This window comes from Clinocottus analis, unplaced genomic scaffold (assembly GCF_023055335.1).
Source record: "Clinocottus analis isolate CAN_PGR_092001 unplaced genomic scaffold, fCliAna1.0.p SCAF_11, whole genome shotgun sequence".
NCBI classification, from domain to species: Eukaryota; Metazoa; Chordata; class Actinopteri; order Perciformes; family Cottidae; genus Clinocottus; species Clinocottus analis.
The window spans coordinates 2,938,894-2,954,138 of record NW_027175832.1 but is presented as its reverse complement, the minus strand read 5'-3'; the positions used below and the strand labels follow the sequence as shown (position 1 = coordinate 2,954,138).

The 15,245-nt window shown below is 44.2% G+C and overlaps 1 protein-coding gene across 2 annotated transcripts in view; it reads left to right on the top strand.

Annotated features, from left to right (window-relative positions):
• The window catches only part of LOC137781911 (SPRY domain-containing SOCS box protein 4-like), a 60,578-nt gene that overhangs the window by 12,929 nt on the left and 32,404 nt on the right, over positions 1-15,245 (top strand). The window contains exon 1 of one of the 2 annotated variants that reach the window (XM_068570927.1): positions 8,193-8,276. The exons of the other annotated variant lie outside the window; for it this stretch is intronic. The gene's annotated coding sequence lies outside the window, so the exon portion shown is untranslated. Of the gene's footprint in view, positions 1-8,192; positions 8,277-15,245 lie in introns of those variants that run through there. 2 annotated transcript variants of the gene reach the window in all.

The following is a 15,245-nucleotide window of genomic DNA, read 5'->3' as shown; positions in this document are numbered from 1 at the left end:
ACGCTCGTCGGGTGAGGGAGAGCGTTGGTGCGGTCGAGACGAAGCCGGACAGACTGACGGAGAATGAGTGACACCTGCAGAGGGCCGCTAATCCGAAAGTAAAGAAGATTACGGCGGCGGCCCGGCGCTCAGTCTCAGTCCTTCTGGAGGGAGCGGCGCTGCTGTAAGCTGCTCTGCTCCTGCGCTGCCGTGTGGAGAAGAACGCTGCTCCATATCACAACTCCTCCACTCCTCTTTAACCCGTCTGTCACCTCCTACACATCACTTCACCTGCTCTGCATAGTCCTGCTGTCGGATAAGGTCTGTGTGTCTGTGTGTGTTAAAACAACTGCAGATTTGCAAAGACCCCTTGATGTATGAGACAAATTGTGTTAACAGTATGTCACTTAGGTTAATAACCTGCTCAACATGTTCTTGTCCTCAATTTCCAAGTTTAATTTTGACAAAAACTCTCCTTTTGTTTTTTACTTTTAGCATTTGCATTTTACATCTTTCCACACCATATGCACAGCACATGCTGGACAGGCTGCTGGCTGCAACAAAACCACTTGTGTCTCTTTTATATGAACATTACATTTTACAATACATGGGTTTGACACAAAATGGGTTCAAGTTTTATCATAAATTCCCAAACATTTACAACAATTTAGGTCAAAAAGTCATAATAAGGTATACCATACTTACCAATCACTGGAGACATCGTACCCTCTGGGTTCTCCGGCTTCCTCCCACAGTCCAAAGACATGCAGCTCAGGTCAATCGGAGACTGAAATCTGCCCGTAGGTGTGAATGTGAGCGCGAACGCTCGTCTGTCTCTATAAGTTAAACCCTGCGATAAACTGGCACTGTCAGCCGGGATCGGCTCCAGCGAACCCGTGACCCCTGAACAGGATAAACGTTGGGAGAATGCAATGCCGGTGCAGACGCAGAGACCGCCAAGGGTGTGTGTCCGGGAGGCAATGCTGCACGCGTGTCCATGGTCGATGTGGTTTGTAAGATCTCATTTTCCGACCCTGAAGTGAAATGTAAGATCATTTTGATTGTGAATCGTATCTGAAATGTCGTCTAAAAGGCTATGAGCCACAGAAACGACGTCTGTAAAACATCTAGGAGAGATTGCAGTTTGCTATATGAACACATTGTTTATTCCTTCCCAGTGGTACGCTGTCAAAAAAATACAGTACTACAGCAATGTAGTGAGATACGGCTTTCAGAGGTCTAGTTTGTTGGGCTTTTCTCGCTTTTTGTAGGTGGGAACCGGCCACCTATCACCAGCCAATTTGAGTGTGTGCTTATGAATGTGTGTGTGTGTGTGTGTGTGTGTGTGTGTGTGTTAATGATTTAGGGTCTCTGTGGGACGCAGAGAGGAGGACTTGGCACGTGGCAAACGAGGGGTCAACAGTGACAGACGCAGACCAGCAGATGTTGGAGAAGAGGGAGGGAGGACGGAGGAGGGTCACGAGGAGGAGGAGGAGGAGGAGGAGGAGAGAGGAAGAGGATTGGCAGTGGAAAGAATTGTGGGCGGAAAGGAATGGAGAGATGGATGGATGAGCAGATAGAGGGGACGTGGACTAGACAGAGGGAGGAGAAGGTTGACATAGGGAGGGACGGAGAGGAAGAGGAGGAAGAGGAGGAAAGAGACAGGCAGCTATAAAAGAACAGACAGAAATTAAATTTGAATAAAAATAAAGCTGCATCTATTCATCAATTCGTTTTCACCTAAATAAAAAAAATAAAATAAAAAAATAATCAGCAACTTTTTCGATAATCGATTGATCAAATTATTAGTTTGAAGAAGGTTTGAGTCACTTAATTGTGAATATGTTCTGGTTTATTTTAACCTCTGTAACAGTAAACTAAATATCTTGAGAACAAAACAAGGCCCTGATTTTGGGCTTTGGAAAAGACAGACTTAACTCTGATCAAATGAATCATATTTATATGAATAAATAATAATATAAATACTAATCAACAATAATGGTAAAGGAATTGTTTCAATTGTACTAATTGAAACATCTGGTGCTTAGCTTAGTGTTGAAAATAGATATTTTTAAAAATAGGAAACATTGACACATGAACGTCTCAGGATCTCGCTCCTTCTCGTCACGTGAAGGATCCTCGAGTCCTCTGACTTGCTGACACGCTCCCTTCTTCCTTTCTTTTGAATAATAAACAACACTTCAAAGTTTGTGAAAAACAGTGTGGTGTAAATGTGGTGTAACCCGCCGGCTTGACTGGTTTACAGAAGTCTGCGAGCTCTAACAAACAGTCTGGCCGGGCTCGTGCAGAGGACGACTTTACAGCTTCAAACGAGGGTTTGAAGACGTGTCGTCTCTCTGCAGCGGTGAGGACACGGCCTCCTGTAAAGAGAGAGAGGGCCAGGGACAGACATGATGCCCGGTGACGGAGTAACTGAGGAGCTTGAAAGAGAGAAAACTGCATGTGTGCTGTGTAAAGTGAGACAGTGACTCACTTGGAGAGCTTTCTCTTAATGAAACAAGACATGGAAAGGTTGTGTTTTAATGGAGAGAGAGGGAGAGAGAGAGAGAGAGAGAGAGAGAGAGAGAGAGAGAGAGAGAGAGGGGAAATGAAACCAGCAGATCGCAGTCTGTCCCTCCTGCTGCCTCCATTTCCATCATTGATTGTGCAGCCAGGCTGAGTTAATGCCTACCTGCTGTACTCAGATGGCCAGCATCTGTATCGATGTGTGTGTGTGTGTGTGTGTGTGTGAGGGGAAGGAATGGGAGCGCCTGTGTGTTTCAGTCTGCCTTCCCTTTTTGCGTTCACACACTACGGCAGCTGAGTGTTGTTGTTGTTGTTGTTGTTGACTTCTCATGCACGTCCTCACACTCACAGGCAATGAGGACGCCCCTCTGAAATGAGGCTATTGCTACTTAAAGGGTGAGGACAGGGGTGTGAAGATTACAATTCAAATGTGATAAAGGTTGGATTAGGGTTAGTTTAAAGTTTTTTTCTCAAGGTTTAAATGGGATTAGGATTATGTATTAGTTGAGCATGGATTTTATGAAGATACAACTCCAGCATGCTACCATGTATTGATAGAGAATGGTTTTAAATATACTCAGTTGATGAAAGCTCTGAGATTTCCTGATCTGAATGATGAGGTTGTGTTTTTTTTTTTAACAATGGTTTTGGGACCAAGAATAAAGAAACAAAGGAAAGATCTGCGTGTGCATGGAAACCTTCCTGGAAACCTCTGGGTGCAAAAAACAGCAAAGCAAAGACCATTTAACTTTTTGGAAACCTTGTGCGATTATCCGCCTACTCCCATTTTAAGTCCCAGCATGCCCCATTCAGACAATCTTTTGGCTTACAATGCGTAATTTTTCCATTTTTTTAACCAAACGACACAGTTTTTTTTTACTAAAATTCCTTCCTAACAGACCAAGACTTTGTTTTATTGTGATTTTTGTTGTAGATTCTGATTCTTTAGGTCCTAATCTTTCCAAAAAGGTGTGTTATTGACCGCTCCAGGAGGCATTTTGGGGGAATCTGGCCCATGTCATGCTGGATGTTCATAGTTATGATCAAAATATCTTTTAGATGGGATTTTTTCCCAAGACTTTGCTGAACAAATACATACAATAAATACAAGTATTGTAATTAATTTGGGGTTAATCAGGGAAAAAGAGACAAAATTTGTTCCACATTTTTCAACGGGTTAAGGTTGGGTTCATCAGATTATTACTGCATGGTTGATTATGTTAGATTACAATCAGTATTTCAATGTAAAGGAATCATAGTTTTTTTTTACTGAGAAATACATGCAGAGATTAATACCACACGCTAAGAATAAAACTACAACCTGGTGACAATCTTAATTTAGCCGAGCTGAAATACTGGAAACGGGAGGAAACTGCTATCTCTGGTTTCATCCGTACAAATCCCCGAGTGTAAAGAGGACACGCTGTGTTTTTCAGATTTTGATTTAGGTTTTAGTTTCTGTGAGAAACTTTTTCTGGGCCAGGTGCAGTGACCTCCCGAAGTCTCTCTTGTGCCTGGAAACCTCAATGTGACAACAAGACTCCAACATCCAACTGTGCCACATGCTGGAGATGAGAGTAAATAATTAGGGTCCTCACAGGTACAGAAAGATAAATGTTTGGGTCCGAGTGTGAAATCAACAGCTGACCGCCAATCTGTCCGAACTGGCCGTGCTCCTGTAACTTGTTCTTTTCGGCCATCAGTACACACGTAGTTCTACCATCTACTCTTTTTTTTTTTTACTGGTCTAGCGTTTCTCTCTCTCCAGCCCTCCTCACCCTTCACCCCGAGGCTGCACCTTTCAGACCTCTGTTCCTGCCGCTGCCTTTGTTCGGTCCTCCTCCTCTCTCTCTTTCCCATCTATCTCGCCCTCCCTTTCTGCCGAGCCTCCTCCCCTGGGCCTTGTGGACAGTTGGATGGCTTTGTGTTTGACACATGTGCTGGCAGGAGGCAGCACGCAGACACACGTACACACACACACACACATGCGCGCGCACACCCACAAATGCACATGGACACACACTTCCAGTTTCTATTGTCAGTAAGCTGCTCAGCTGTGAGCCCCCTAGCCCTAATTCTGTATGTGTGGGGTGAGAACAGGACCCCCATTGTTCTGCAGATTAACACACACACACACACACACACACACACACACACACACACGCTCTCGGCCTACCCCATGAGGTCCCTTAAGTGTGAATGTGCCTTCGCGCAGAAAATCAGGGGGCAATTTACGGCAGGTCCAGCAGAGTCGATGGGGGATGTACTGCAGGCTCAATCTGCCGTTTGAAGCTATCATTTCAAAATGTGTCTTTTGTTTGTTGTTCTGGATGAGAGAAGGGAATTCCAATCCCTTTTGTGAGTCAATTCATGTCTTGTCATGTCTTAAAAATGGAAAAAGTGTTTGAATGGAGTGTACTGATGATGTACTGACTGACACTGTAAACTTAACATTGTTCAATCAAAGCAAGTTTGGATTTTTTATTTTGTTTAAACAATCAAATCCATTGAGGACTGTATCGTCATCACCTCATGCTACTTTATCGGGGTGTTTGCCCTTAAAGTACCTTCACATTCAGTGTGTTATTATTGTGATGCCGGACAACAGAATCCATTTTGGTGATCACTGGTTCGAAGCAAAGCCTCCCGAAACTAAAACCCGGAAAAGCCTCCAATCCAGCAGAAATAGGGTGCTGCGTTTGTCGTTATATTTTACATGCAAATCAAACTGTAAAAAAAAGGCAGCAGTGAAATAATCATATACGCTGAAATTCAGCCCATGGACACACTGTCTTTAAAGCTTTACTGTTGGTGCGGCAGCTCGTGTCTCTTTGTGATATTCGACTTCCACAATCTTCTTCTCTCACTGGGAAGGAACAACACTAATTGCCTTTTTTCAGCAAACAGAATTACAAACAAGAAGTGGGACGATTACAGCAATTATAGGCTCATACATAAACAACCAATAAGTTCAACTTACTTCATGTGCACCCAACCGTAAATGAGGCATAACTTTATAAGCAAATCTTAATTCTACAGAGAGAATCATTAGTGAAATATTTCCCCGAGCCATGAAACCTGAACTTGATCTCACAGCGGAACGACTTTCATGGAAACTTCAAAGTCCCCTTCCCCCTACCTGTGTGTATTATGTTAAGCCTAAAGAGACTGCTTACATTCAAGACCATTGACCTACATCGCCTGGTGTCTAGAATAAGGTCGAGTCAGTCAGGAGGTGTGCGTGTGCATGGTTACCGTGTGTGTGGGTGTGTGGGTGTGCAGGTTAAAGGTAATGTGTCCCACCCGTACGTCTGCTTCAGATGATTCATGTCAGCCAGTCTGTGTTTATGAATCTGCACATTTCCTCTTTTACAACTCTGAATGAGGCCAATTGACTGCCTTTGACAGGGACACACTGTGTGCGTGTGCGTGTGCGTGTGCGTGTGTGTGTGTGTGCATGTGTGTATTTCAGGGCTCATACGGTCATTGAAAACCTTGATAAGTCATGGCATTTTAAAATGGTAAAAAAATAAAAATCCCCAAAGTTTTGAAAAAAGTCATAGAAATTTGTTGGATTCATGTGTTCATGAATATGCTTTTAAATGAAAAACACCCAAATTATAAGCAGGCATACTACTGTCTCTCATTCATTTGTGTCATTTAAGGTTTACTGTATGCTTTCAAATCCTCATTGTTAGTTTAAATACTACATTTAATCACTTTTTACTGTTTACACCGAGATTTCAGTAGAAACAACTAGCTCGACTAGCCTACCAGTACGAAAGCTCTGCAGTTAACACAATACATCTTGTTTGTTTAAACCATAGAGTACTGGTGGGAAACTAAGCTAATCTGATCATAGCTTTAAGTTAAACTGACAGAAATGGGTGTGGTCAATCTCTAATTCTGATTTAAAGCACCACCGGAAGGCAAATAATCATATTTGCCAAAGTGTCAAAATGTTCCTTTGAATGTGTGATGTGCATTTGCACTTGCGTATGCATCCTCTTATTGTTAATTGTAGATTTCTGAGAACAAAAGTCAGACAAATCCATGATTCACTGATTTCGAATGCCTCTGCAGACAGGCATGTGATGTCATGTAGTCATGTATTGTGATGTCATGTAGTAATGTTGTATAGTGGCGCTGTGGGGAGTTTGTTCCCCGGTGGTCGCTGCAACCCTGGGAAAAGGAAGTCCATACAGGAAGTGAGCTGGCTGGGCCGCAGTCTTGCGTGACTGCAAACCCTGTAGTCTGCTTTGCTGCTGTTGTATGTAGAAATAGTAAGTGTGCAAATGACACACATACACATACACAGAGAGTACTTCTGCACAATAGTGTTAACGTGCATATGTAAGTGCAAAGGCAGGTTGGGGTGATTTGTTTTTTAAACGCTACATGAAGGTGCAAATTGTTGTGTGTGTATATGAGGTTTCTTTTTGGGGAACGTGTGCATGTTTTCTTCCCAAACTATCTTCACTTTTCTCAACTTTGCGACTGTCTGATGTGTCGCTGTGGGAAAAGGCTCCAACAACTTAAGGCTGATAAATGAACAGTCATCGCATCACCTCTCAGCCAATTTTTGCAGTGAACTGCAGATGTGAAGAAAAAAATATGTAAAGAGCCATTCGGGGTACAAATAACTTTTTCCACAGATAGTTTCATTTGAGTGCAAATACTTCTAATAGTGTAATTGTTCAGTGATGTGATGATTACATGTACTTGTGCTAAACTAGCGTTGACTTGTTCAACATGCGCTACTTGTGCAATGCATGTGGCACGTGTAGGCGTGTGTGTGTGTGTGTGTGTCTGTGTGTGTGTGTGTGTGCCTCTAACGGGGAGGGGAGGTTGCTTTGGTTGGTTAGCTCGGTGTGAGCTCTTTGTACGAAGGGGGGAGTCAGGAGGGGGAGGAAGGGAGGAAGGGAGGGAGGAGGAGGTGAACTGGGTGTTTCTCTCAGCTGCCTGCCAGTCTGGTTGCTGTTGGTAACTTTGCTTGATGAGATCAGAGGGGATCGACTTTCATCCCTTCATCTCTCTCTCTCTCTCTTTCTCTCTCTCTCTCTCTCTCTCTCTCTCTCTCTCTCTCTCTCTCTATTAAATTGTGGCAATGTGGCATTATTGGCATAAAAGTTAAAAAAAACAACAACAATTCAAATACATGGTCAAATACAAAAGTACACAATAATATACAATTCTCTCTCCTTCTCTCTCTCTCTCTCTCTCTCTCTCTCTCTCTCTCTCTCTCTCTCTCTCTCTCTCTCTCTCTCTCTCTCTCTCTCTCTCTCTTCACCTCTCTCATTAAATTCCATTCAATGTGGCTTTATTGGCATAAAAGTAAAAACACAACAACAATGTTATAAAAGCATTCAAATACAAAAGTACACAATAATATACAACTCTCTCTCTCTCTCTCTCGCTCTCTCTTTTGCTCTCCCTATCTCTCTCTCTCTCTCTCTCTCTCTCTCTCTCTCTCTCTCTCTCTCTCTCTCTCTCTCTCTCTCTCTCTCCAGCTCTCTCTCACTTCCTCCCTCTCAAATAGACCGAGGTGGAGCTGAACAGCGGCGTGTGTTTTAAAGTGTGTGTTCAGAGCTGTGTGGTTGTCAGCGGAGAGCGTCGTGCCGGCGCTGCCTTGGAAACACTCTGTAGAGTTGGAGCGCAAGTGTGTTCGGGGGGGGGAGGCGGCGAGGTGAGGAAGAAGTGATAGCCTCGGGACAGATAAGCTCCAGGGAAGTGAAAGAGGGAGGGAACACGAGAGGGAGCAGGAGGGAGAGGTGGGTACAGCGCTCTCATTCTCTCTCAGTCAGACTTGCCGGCTGCTGGTCTCCTCGTCTCCTCGTCTCCTCGTCCTCTCGGCTTCTCTCTTTGCCGGCGGCTGGCTGGAGGAGTTTAGCTGGTTGTTTTTCTTTTTTTTGGGGGGGCTGGATTTGAACATGAACTGAGCAGCTACACACAGCGAGACATGAGGGGAGTCACTGGAGATTCACCGTAAGAGGCTTGATCCGTGTGTTGTCTACAAGGTGTAGTGTGTCATCGCTGAGAAATGTCTCTCTGAATGAGAGTGCTGCTATTCCAGGAGTGTGTATGTGTGTGTGTGAGTGTGTGTGTGGAACAAATACAATAGCAGCTATAGTTCTGTATGCGCATGTCTCAAGGTTAAAACCTGCTCTGGGTTCATTTCTCTTTCTTTTACATTAAGATCAGGTGTTTTTGTGACAATATATGAGGTACTCTTTTCTCTGGATGCGACCATGCACTCAGCCTCTCCTCCTTTCTCCATCCCTCCATCTCACCTCCCCCCCCCCCCCCCCTCTTGCTCATCTCCTGTTGCCTTTAATTCTCTTAATGGTCTTGAGGCCCCAGCTGGCCAACTGGGATACCCGTGTGTGTGTGTGTGTGTGTTTATGTGTGTGTGTGTGTGTGTGCTTTTGTTTGAGAAGGAGACAGAGTTGAGAGGTCTGGGATAAGCTACCTTTAGTTCCCCCCCTCCTCCTCTCCTGCTCTTATACAATAATACGATAGATCCTGCTTTCTATTTTTAGACAAACTGTTTGTCTTTACGTTACAAACACCTCTAATCTGCCGCCTTGCTCCGCACCGCCTGCAGTAGCTTTTCTCACAGTGTTTGTGTTTGGTCTATGGATTTGGGTGGGAGGGTGTATTTGTGTGGTCCATCCTGGGATACAGAGATAGCGGCCCTCCTTTCTGACTTTATCCTTTTGTTTTGTCAGCTGCTGACCTCAGTTTCTCTCTCTCTCTCCCTCCCCATCTCTTTCATTGTTTGTGTTCTCTTTATTTCTGTCAAATCCATACAGCCTTCCTCCACCACAGCCACTGCCTGCTTTTTAGAGTTAGAGCCTCTATTTTAAATAACCACCTTTTTTTTTAGGCACTGTTTTTTTAAAATTTTCTTCTACCCGTCTTCCTCTCTGTTATCTCTCTCTCTCTCTCTCTGGTTGTGTTGTGAGAACAGTGGGGAGGTTTCTAAGTGTCAAGCTGCTGATGTGTTTGCATGCTTATGTGTGTGGATGTACTGTCAAATGTCCTGGTACAGAACCGTATGTTCCACGTTGCGCAGAACACTGTGGTGAGACAGACAGTCATAAAACGTGAGCATGTCAGTCTGCCACAAGCTATACGGCTGCATTTTTTTGTCTGTTGGTCTTCACGTTAAATGGCTAAGTCAATATAATGTCAGTAAATAGAGAAAAATGCTCTTCCTGACTTTCCAGAGCCCAGACTGACACCTTCAAATTGCTTGTTTTGTTTAACCACTGGTCCAAAACCCAAATTTATCCAGTTTACAATGATATAAAAGAGAGAAAAGCCACAAATCCTCACATTTTAGAGCTGAAAATTGCAAATGTTTTTGTTTTTTTTTGCCATTCGAGCAAGGACGCCTCTCGAGATTGAAGTTTTGTTCCGATTCTTTGTGTCTTGTGCTAATTAGCGATCATTAGCATGCTAACACCGTGAGCTAAGATTCCTACGAAGTATGCCGACGCATTGGCATTTAGCTCAACTCACATCACCGAGCACAAGTCGCCTGGAGCCTCACAGAGCAAATAACTTAACAATTAATTCATTATTAGAGGAACTAATGTTCTGCCTGTTGACTAATTAATAAATAAACAGTTTCAACTCGTCAATCTCAAGTACTGGTTGGTAGAGTTTATAGCTTCTCAGTCTCCCACTCTCAATTGTTAAAAACCATCCAGTGAAACCAATGAAAATATGAATACGAATGTTGTTGAAGTCATTTCATCAGGATGACAGTGTAAAAAAAAAAAAAGTCAAGTGACTCAAGTGGGTGTGAGAAGTTTCATCACACAGGACGCACCCGGATGCTAAATGAGTAACGCTGCAGCACAGCGTCATATTCAGGCCGACTCTGATTCAGTTTCCTTACTGGGGTTGTGAATCTGCCACCTGAATCCACTGCTTACCCCAGAGAGCGCTTTATGGATGGCACCGCCAAGGCCCTCTGTGTGTGTTTGTGTGTTTACATGTGTGTGTGAGAGAAAGATGAATAGGTTTTTGCGTAGGTGTCCGTAAAGGGTGCTCAATCACTGCAGCACTAATGGTCTTCCCTGAGGGCACCATGGATTTTAAGGTGTCACAGCAGGCATGAGAGGAATAAGAACGTAGGAGCAGACTGTGTGTGTGTGTGTGTGTGTGTGTGTGTGTGTGTGTGTGTGTGTGTGTGTGCCTATTTCAATCTGTCCAAATACGCTGCATTTCATTTTTTTCTGGCAACTGTTTAGTTTCAATTTCGAGATCACCAACGATGCAAGTTCAATATTCCAGAGAAAGACCGAAGGACATTTTTTATTTCAAGAAAAGAGCAGATTAATGTGAGCAGAGGAGGAAGATGTGGAAGAGGGAACATGATGCATTAGAGAGACGGTGACTATACTTACAAAAGAGTTGTGAGACTGTGATGGAAGAAAAAAAAGATACCCTGCGTTTCATCAACTTGTGTTTGAAGGCCAATTCTTCCATAATTCATACATAGTCAATTTCAATCTTTGTTTGACTTAGTTTGTCCCTGTCAGTGTGCATGTTTACTTGTATGCAGCTGTGTTTGCGTTTGCTTGTGTGCGGTGTCATGCCGAGCCGCTATTGATCGCCCCGTGGTAGACGCTGGGTGCATTTTGGCGGCAGGCGAGATCATTTGTACCAATTGATAGGGTGTCAGCTCTGCTGTAGCCTCCATGGATTTACTGGTACAGTAAGACAGGCCGTCCAGACGGTGACAGAAACGGAGACAAATGGACAGGTGGATGGGGAGGAAAGTCGGAAAAAAAATGGGACCGAGCTTGGAAAGGTGGTGAAAATAGAAATGAGCGAGGAAAGTTAAAAAAGTCAAACCTATCAAGAGAGACGGTGATAAACGAGTGCTGATATCTTCCTCCACAACTGCCTAATAAGTCCAGAGATGTCTGTGTGAGCGCACCACTCCTCATCAGCAGCTGCAAGATGAGTTGAACGTCCCAGTCTGGAGTCTCTCTTTGTATTTTGACATCCAGACGACACAGTTTATGTCTGGCTGAGGCGTCTTCAGCTACCCAGGGATTCCCTCATAAGGAACGAACGTCTGCCACGAAGAGAGGATGGTAGTTTGTTGAAGCTCGTGGGTACAGCTGTTGCCGTAAGGAGATATTTAAATATGTGTCTGTGTGTTTATGAGCTCTGTTTAGCGTGACTGGTTAAGGTTGGTTGATATAAAGTCATCTGGTCTGGGATCAGGCTGTGAACAAACGTTCTTAACTCACTTAAGGGTGAGCAAATCTTCCATACGTCTGTGTTAATGAGACACAGAACATGAGTTTGTCCTTTGGCTGTTGTCAAAACTTTAAAATTTCAAACCTGACCAACATATCAGTGAGCAAGCGTGTTTTTAAATGACCGCTCTCTTTAATTCTGCACTTAAACCTGAACTCACTACAAGCAGAATGATTTGAGTTCACCGACCCATGAAAGGTCGAGTTTAAAAAGTACATTTTGAACACTGACACACACGTTTCAATCTTTAATCATGTGTTTGAGTCAAAGCTCTAATATTCAATATTTCAGGACGAGGCTTCTGGATCTCTCATGTGGTAACCGAGACAGATACATGAAATGTTTGAGTTTCAGTTCATTTAAAGTTTCATTGGAAGGACTGTCGTACCAAATGAATGTCTTAACAGTCTTGTGGGCAAGTTACGTGAACATTTCTTAAAAGAAAGAATAGTTTGACATTTTGAGAAAAGTCCGATTGAAAGCTGAATACCATGTTGGACAACGAACGACCAGCTGTTCCTTCTGTTTATTATTATAAATAAGAGGTATCAATCTTCTCATCGAACCCTCGGCAAGCGCGTGCATACGCTCCCGTGAATGTAAAACCATTCCTTTTTAAGATGTTTACAAAATATTCACAAACATTTGACTTGCTAAACAACTCATTGTTTCCATATGGCGTGTTAGTGGTGCAAGACAACAGCTGTTTCTGCTGCTGTCACCATCTGCAGGTGCCTGCAGGGATGATAACTTGTGGACCAGCTGATCTAGGACAAAGGACACACACACACACACACATTCACACACACACAAGCAGCCGCTCAGGCCAGACGTGCATGAACACAGAAACAGGCTGCAAGGTTGAACGACTGCCAAGTTGCTCATTTTGATCCGGTGTGGCCTGCGCGTCAGTTGCTGAACCTCTCAGGCGCGGACAAAGAACGACACATGTACAGTAAATACCGCTTGTTTCGCATTATCGCTCGGAAAACTTGGCTCCCGTTTGTCCTGAGTGTGTCGGATCCACCGGAGAGCTCGAGAGGAGTCCTGTGGAAAAGTCTGCAGACGTATCTCTGTTCTCCGAGAGTGGTGCAGTATGACTGAGAGGTTCCTCAGCAGTTTCCTATCTCACTGTGTGTGTGTGTGTGTGACTTCAAAGCCTGTCTGCCCAGTCAGAGTTTGTTGGACAGTAAATGAAACACAGTCTGCGGCCGACACACACACACACACACACGTACACAAACACACACACACACACACATACCGCCTTCACATGCTTTTTAGTGACTGGAGCTTGTTAGTAGTGCAGCAGGAGAAGCCAGATGAAGCTCGCCCACACACCAGGTGCACACTGCTGTCTCTCCTTTCTTTTCGACTTTGTTGGAAAAGTCTTTTTTAATGGCTCTTTTTACTTTAATGTAACTTTTTGTCTCACACTTACAATGTTATTTTCTTACCTATTTCCTCTTTGTGCTCTCAGCTTCCCTCCCCCTCCTACCTGCCTCCCATTCTTTCAAATTGCTGCTTATATCTGACCTTAAAAAACATCCATCACCCGTAAAACCCTTTTCTGTGTAGTAATAACCAACTTCAACATCATATACAGCTGAAACAATTAGTTGATTAATCAATTAATGATTGGCAGAATATTTATCTGCAACAATCAAATAATTGCTTGTCATTTATCAGGAAACAAGCTGAACATTACCGCTTCAAAAAGTTTGGGAGTTCCTGCTTTTCTTCATGCCCTGCGGTCGTAATTTCAACAACTGTGGATTTTAGACCGTCACCTCTTAAGGCGTCGCCTTTGCAAATTTGGATTTTCCATTATTTCCTGGTCCAAATGATAAATTAATTAGTAAAAAAATAATAACGAGCATACTTTAGTTGCACTCCTCAATCATAGCCCCACTGGCATTTTGTCTGTGCGTGGCATCTTCCGTCTAACCCAGCTGAGAGTACAGATGAAGGGAAGGGGGGACGAGTGCGGCCGGTCCTAAATGAGTTGGCGGAAGACGCTGAGAAGATGGAGGGAGAGTAAACAACAGATGGCTGAAACATGTTGCCACTATTTGCAGCAGCAGACGCTGTGCCAGCCGACCACCGGCCTCCAGAGAGGATACTGCGCAACGCTGACCGCGGCGACTCCGTGTCAGAGGTCAAGTGCCTCCGTGACGACAGCCCAAAACTGCCAGATCGTCGTCCACTTGCTGTGCCAGACACACACACACACACACACACACACACACACACACACACATTGAGAGTTCGTACAGTGTTAAATCGTGTTTTCTTTGGCTGAAGTTTGGCAGCGGTGACTCTGGAATCTTCCATGCGGTGTCCACCCGTCACCCACCTGCCAGCCGTGATGACACACACTGTGACAGCTGTGTGTGCGTGTGTGTGCGCGTGTGTGTGTGTGTCCGAGCACTGAACCCTCTCATGCTGAGGAGTGAACTGAGTGGTGGCACACATCGGCTGCCAGCTGCCATGACCTCATTCACAGCAAGGGAGACCGAAAGAGAGAGAGACAGAGAATGGGGGAAAAAAGCGACTGGCCAAATGAGACGAAGGTGTGTGTGTGTGTGTGTGTGTGTGAAAAACATCAACATTTACACCATGATCTCACTCCTTTGTGGTACGGTGTCCGACTGCCTCGGTGGGAATATTTCTGCTGCCGTCATCAGCCCCAAATTGCTCCCATAGCTGTGGCTCCGGTGTGTGAATGATGGATGAATGTTGCTACGTATCAGTGCTAACGCACATTGAGTGGTCGGAAGACTAGAAAAGCGCAATAGAAGAACAGTCAATTCGCCATTTAAACAGTGGAAGAAGGTTCAACCCTCCTGCAGTGTTGACACATCGCTAACCTGTTTATCACCTCCATCGAGGTGTGAGACACTCTCACCAGAAGATGCGTCAGTTCAGCGTAAACATAAAAATAAATAGGTGCTTGTGGCAGATGAGTTAAAGACGAGCGGCTGATACACAACGCGCACAGAGCGTTGTGTCATCCACTTCCCCGTCTGCCCGAGGTGTGACGGACTCTTTTCCTGCGAACAGGAAGCAGCCGCTGCCGTTCCTGGAAGAGATCCCTACGTCAGTTTAACCGCACAGAGCTGTCTGTGTGTGTGTGTGTGTGTGTGTGTGTCTTTCTGTGTGTGTGTTCGTGTGTGTGATCCTCTCTGGAGTATTTATATATGCTAAGATATGCTGTACAAGACGACATACACTATATTTGACTTTTTTTCAGACACAGTGTCAAAATAAACCAAAATTAAAGTGAATAAAAAATAAACTGAAACTGTCGGGCCCACACTGGAAACTAACACATTACACTGAAAATGACATAAAAATGGAAATAACCTTCTAAAAATGAAACCACAATATCGTCAGTGGGTATTTTTCACTATGTCTGTGCACAAAACATAAGCTATGGTTACGTGTGTATCATTTAC